General features: G+C 43.4%; 1 long non-coding RNA gene across 2 annotated transcripts; it reads right to left on the bottom strand.

Annotated features, from left to right (window-relative positions):
* Window positions 1-2,086: 2,086 nt before the first annotated feature.
* On the bottom strand, window positions 2,087-4,566 carry LOC125548253. 2 transcript variants are annotated; one of them, XR_007300956.1, is made up of 3 exons: window positions 4,242-4,566; window positions 3,204-4,115; window positions 2,087-2,455 (listed from the first exon to the last, which is right to left on the bottom strand). It is a non-coding gene; the product is annotated as an uncharacterized LOC125548253 (long non-coding RNA). The 2 variants fall into 2 exon arrangements; XR_007300957.1 differs by having other exon boundaries at window positions 3,204-3,296.
* Between the last annotated feature and the right edge of the window lie 1,725 nt (window positions 4,567-6,291).

Genomic DNA, 6,291 nt, shown 5'->3' with positions numbered 1-6,291 from the left:
GCACCCTAAACCCACCTCAAAAGCCCTGAAGGGCTGACTGGTCACAAAATTTTGATCTAGCCGGGCGCCTCAAAGAGGCCTCAAACGCCCGGACTAACGGGCACCCCTCATATCCAGTCCAAATATGAGGCGAATATGAGGGCGCCAGGCACGCCTGCCACATCGGACTGATGTCGGGGTCCCACGTGGAATCGCCCGGAAACCCAGCAGTCTGATGCTCGTCTCCTCCGTTGGACCAATGTCGTTGCGTGGTGCCGCTGCGGCGGGCCGCGTCGTGCCTAGCCCGGCTGTTTAAGCTAACCACCGACACCGAAACCCTACCCCTCCACATTTTTCGCAGCCCGTCTACCGTCGCCGCCACTTTTCATTCCCCGTCTGCCACTACTAGTGGCCATGCACTACTGGAATCAGGAACTTTGTCGTCCGCCAGCAGACGGCAACAGGTCTGCCTGAATGAGCTACGGCAAAGGTATCTTTGTCGTCGGCTCGCGGATGGCAAAGATGAAATGGTCTTTGCCATCCGCCAGCAGACGACAAAGGACCTGGACAGCAGACGTGTCAGCTACAAGCTGTTAGTGGGTTAACGACGTGCTTTGCCGTCTGCTGGCAGACGGAAAAGATCTTTGCATATTTGTCGTCTGCTGGCCGACAACAAAGACCTTTGCATATTTGTCGTCTGTCAGTGGACGGCATAGCGGTCCACGTGGCAGCACCTAGGGGGCTGTCCTATTTGATTTTTTTGCCGTCGGCTGGCTGACGGCAAAGATGCAATGGTCTTTGTCGTCTGCCAACAGACGGCAAAGCATCCAAATAGCCAGCCTATTGCCCCAGGTTGCACAGGTAACTGACACGTGGCATATTTGCCGTCTGCTGGCTGATGGGAAAGCTCTTTGCCGTCTGTCAGCGGACGACAAAGAGCCTGTATAGCCCCTGTTTTTTCTTTTTCTTTTCTTAAATTCATTCAATTTCACACACACACATACACACACACACACACACACATACACACACACACACATGATAATACTTTCGACAAGCATACCAACACATATACATACCAAATCACATCCCTGCCATATGGATATGATCATCCAACACATTGATGTCTACTACATAACCTTCTTCTTGTAGACGTTGTTGGGCCTCCAAGTGCAGAGGTTTGTAGGACAGTAGCAAATTTCCCTCAAGTGGATGACCTAAGGTTTAGCAATCCGTAGGAGGCGTAGGATGAAGATGGTCTCTCTCAAGCAACCCTGCAACCAAATAACAAAGAGTCTCTTGTGTCCCCAACACACCCAATACAATGGTAAATTGTATAGGTGCACTAGTTCGGCGAAGAGATGGTGATACAAGTGGTATATAGATAGTAGATATGAGTATTTGTAATCTGAAATTATAAAAACAGCAAGGTAGCAAGTGATAAAAGTGAGCGTAAACAGTATTGCAATGATAGGAAACAAGCCTAGGGTTCATACTTTCGCTAGTGTAAGTTTCCTCAACAATACTAACATAATTGGATCACATAACTATCCCTCAACATGCAACAAAGAGTCACTCCAAAGTCACTAATAGCGGAGAACGAACGAAGAGATTATGGTAGGGTACGAAACCACCTCAAAGTTATTCTTTCCAATCAATCCGTTGGACTATTCCTATAAGGCCTCACTTGGCTGCAACGGGGAGCAAACCCAGGGCATGAAAACCCCAACCGAGGGATTTCCCTGGTAGGTGGGATCCCCCCTCCCACCACGGAGGATATGACCCTTGCCATTTGGTAACAGGTGGGCAGGGGGAAACTGAATCGTTCTACCCTCGGAATCACACAGCAGGTAACTTTTTTATTAGTAAAACATTCGAAAACAGGCTAATTCCACAAGTAATTCCCAAAAAGTCTAAACAAAAGGCGCAGATAATTCTGCAAAATATATAGGAATGTCCAAGACATTACAAATAATTCAAGAATTTGGGAATAATCAGAGGAAATTAATGAATTGTAAACTGATAAATAATAATATATTGAGAATATCAACTCGACATGCTTTTGGCAAAATCATCAGAGGTACATTTCTTATAGGAAGTTAATACGGACCAAGAAACCAAATCTTCCTCCTCTCATGCTGCCATTACAAATAACATCATTGTTCAACAGGTTCTGGGTTTTAGAACAATGAAGCCAATGCCAATAGGAAAAATAGATTTTAGCTACTAGAAACACGATAGTCGCGGGCTTGTCCTGGACCTTTACACCAGTACAAAATGTTCTAAATTATCAAAACTCCATGCCAGTACAAAATGTTCTAAATTATCAAAACTCCATGCCATGGACAACCACACTTCTGAAGATGCAAATTGTAACACAATGTTCGGGATATCTCGTCTTCCTCTACTCCACATCAGTTGAGAACAACAGCTCGACGTTGACTGAATTAGAACATTTTCTTTTGGAAGTCAGCAACTGTTTCAGAATACAACAGTTTAGTAAATAGTAAATCGTTCAATACTAGCACGACACGGTTTCATTGCACTATTTTCAAGCATAAATAGATCAGCAACAGGTGGCAAGACTAATGAAAAAAAGGCTCACCCTTCTGAGTAGTACTCGTGCGAGAACTTCTTACCCATATCTTACAATTTATTCGGAAGACAAATAAGTTGATTTATGTTGCATTTGAGAACTGGAGTACATGGCCATGGTTTATCATACCTGGCCCCTTCTCTACTGGATGTAATTAAAGAAAGGCACACATAGAACTGTACAAGGTTGATCGAGCATAGAAAAACGTAATTAGTTTATCCTATCACTGATCCACCTACCAGTTCAATTATCCTTTTCAGATAAGAATTGTGAATAGATTAATGTAAGTTAACAAATAAAGCATTATTGGGCAGACATTTTCGCACTATACGCAATGTAGTTTTCTTCATTGCGGAAAGTAAAAGGTATATACTATATACTTTATAAAAATAAAGGCAACGAAAAAAGTATGTGTAATATATATTTTGCCAAATTAGTTTCAACCAAGATCCAACTTCTGCTCAAATCTAATGACTTCCACCAGTAGTTCAATTCAATAATCAGAAAGTTCGGTTCAACCAAGAGCCCTACTATGCCTAAGCCTTAAAAAACACTTGGGCGAGAAAACAAGCCTTGGAAGATTAAATCATGAAGGTTCACTTGTTCTAAGTGTAATGAGGGAAAATACCTTCACTCCAAACAGGATTAGATAGTCTAGAAGCAGTTCGTTCCGTTGCAAAGACAAGACTATCTCGCAACACGAAGAATGACATATCGTCACCTATCAGATTCAGACAAACCACAAATCATTATCCAACAATGTTATTTTTAATTTGGACAATCACTCCATATTTGCCAACGGAAAATAAAATTATGTACATCATCTATATTTTTGAGCTTAAACTATAATGTCAGGGCAACAAATTCCATATGTATATGCTAAAGAAAGAAACGATAATGATTACTGTTTTGAGCTTAGATTATCATTGCATCAGATTCAGTGACATATTATTCTCCTCCGGTATTAACAGAGAGCAACATTAAAACAACCGTTCATAGTTCTGGTCATAAGAATTTGGATTTTATACTCTACTAGCTAAACATAGATGCAAGATCCAGTAGTTCAGGAATCAAGAGTTGAAAGAACAAACCGTGATGCAAATTCTAGGCAATTATATACAGATCAGTATATGAATTTAAACTTTCTAAAATGCTAGGTGTGGAGCGCTTTGTCTGCATGCAAGTGAAATTCATGATTATAGTCTACTAATTATGATACAACCATGCATTATGATACTGATAATTGTGTGTCCATACATGCTCCTAATGAATTGATCTGACACTAGCTATCCAATATGTTTTCCTACTAGTCTATGAATTGTGATTTGATTAAATGGCAGCTGCTGAGCCGACACCAATCATCTCTGAAATAAGTACACACCACTGACACTGTTTGTGCACTGCTGCCATTGTATGAAAATCAGTTGTCTTAACCAGTACAGCAATTTCTCTCTCCCACTGTTGCTTTTTAATTTCAGAAGAAAGGCATAACACAGGAATGTATGAGATGTATAACCTGTGAGTAAATTTTGCATCCGGCCTATAAAAATTAGTTAAAAGAAGAGAAGTGCTCAGGTTCTTGAATCTGTATGTTCAAGCATCAGTGCATGGACGTTGGGTGCATCGACTGGTGAAAAAGAATGAGGTGGAAGAGGAGGGGGCTAACCTTAGGTCGACATTAGTGGAATTTGACCGTGGAACCGTCGCCGTCGCCGTCGCCAGAGGGGAAAGGAAATTCGAGGCGGAGGGGAGATCCGGGGAAGGAGCAGCGTAAGGACCAGGGATGTCGCGGTCATTGGAGAGACGGAGTGTGGTGGTGGAGCACCGGAAGGAGAGGGGCCGGGCCGTCTCTCCAGTCGCCGGCAGAGAAGGTCGGAAGGGAAGCGGTGGATCTTGGTCGAGCTCGCGGTCTCGAGCCGTGGCTTTTCTCCCCGACCCCTGGAGGCATGGAGCGTTTTCCCAGGGAAACCACGCGGGTCAGGGATGGATACCTCCCCAACGAATGCGTCCAAATGTCGCTGTGGATTTCCTCGGTTCGATTTGGCCCGTGCTATCTTCACCCGGGTAATCGGCGGGGATCCTGAAGGGATTCCCTGCAACCAAATGAGGCCTAAGTGTCACAAACAGCCCTAGAGTTCGTACTAGAATAGCACTTTAAGATACAAATCAACCAAAACCCTAATGTCACCTAGATACTCCATTGTCACCTCAAGTATCCGTGGGCATGATTATACGATATGCATCACACAATCTCAATTCATCTATTCAACCAACACAAAGGACCTCAAAGAGTGCCCCAAAGTTCTACCGGAGAATCATGACGAAAACGTGTGCCAACCCCTATGCATAGGTTCCCAATGTCACGAAACCCGCAAGTTGGTCACCTTAACATACATCAAGTGGCACGTGGTATCCCATTGTCACCACAGATATCCACGGCAAGACATACATCAAGTGTTCTCAAGTCTTTAAAGACTCAATCCGATAAGATTACTTCAAAGGGGGAACTCAATTCATTACAAGAGAGAAGAGGGGGAGGAGAAACATAAGATCCAACTATAATAGCAAAGCTCGCGATACATCAAGATCGTGCCAAATCAAGAACACGAGAGAGAGAGATCAAACACATAGCTACTGGTACATACCCTCAGCCCCGAGGGAGAACTACTCCCTCCTCGTCATGGAGAGCACCGGGATGATGAAGATGGCCACCGGAGAAGGATTGCCCCCTCCGGCAGGGTGCCGGAATGGGTCTAGATTGGTTTTTGGTGGCTACGGAGGCTTTTGGCGGCGGAACTCCCGATCTATCTTCCGTTCTGGAAGTTTTAGGGTATATGGAGTTATATAGGCAGAAGAAGCACGTCAGGGGAGCCACGGGGGCCCCACGAGGCAGGGGGCGCGCCCTAGGGGGGTGGGCGCGCCCCCCACCCTCGTGGGCAGCTCTCGTATCTTCTGACGTGGGTCCAAGCCATCAGGTGTGTTTCCTTCCAAAAATAACTTCTCTAGTTGATTTCGTTCCGTTTCGACTCCGTCTGATATTCCTTTTCTTCAAAACACTGAAATAGGCATAAAACAGCAAATCTGGGCTGGGCATCCGGTTGATAGGTTAGTCCCAAAAATAATATAAAAGTGTAAAATAAAGCCCAATATTGCCCAAAACAGTAGATAATATAGCATGGAGCAATCAAAAATTATAGATACGTTGGAGACGTATCAAGCATCCCCAAGCTTAATTCCTGCTCGTCCTCGAGTAGGTAAATGATAAAAAAAGATAATTTTTGACGTGGAATGCTAGTTGACATAATTTCAATGTAATTCTTCTTACTTGTGATATGAATATTCAGATCTGAAAGATTCAAGACAAAAGTTCATATTGACATAAAAATAATAATACTTCAAGCATACTAACAAAGCAATCATGTCTTCTCAAAATAACATGGCCAAAGAAAGTTATCCCTACAAAATCATATAGTCTGGCTATGCTCCATCTTCACCACACAAAATATTTAAATCATGCACAACCCCGATGACAAGTCAAGCAATTGTTTCATACTTTTGATGTTCTCAAACTTTTTCAATCTTCACGCAATACATGAGCGTGAGCCATGGACATAGCACTATAGGTGGAATAGAATGGTGGTTGTGGAGAAGACAAAAAGGGAGAAGATAGTCTCACATCGACTAGGCGTATCAACAGGCTATGAAGATGCCCATCA

This window comes from Triticum urartu, chromosome 3 (genome assembly GCF_003073215.2).
Source record: "Triticum urartu cultivar G1812 chromosome 3, Tu2.1, whole genome shotgun sequence".
Classification (NCBI taxonomy): Eukaryota; Viridiplantae; Streptophyta; class Magnoliopsida; order Poales; family Poaceae; genus Triticum; species Triticum urartu.
Note: the sequence above shows the minus strand (reverse complement) of the source record. Positions and strands in the feature narration are given on the sequence as shown.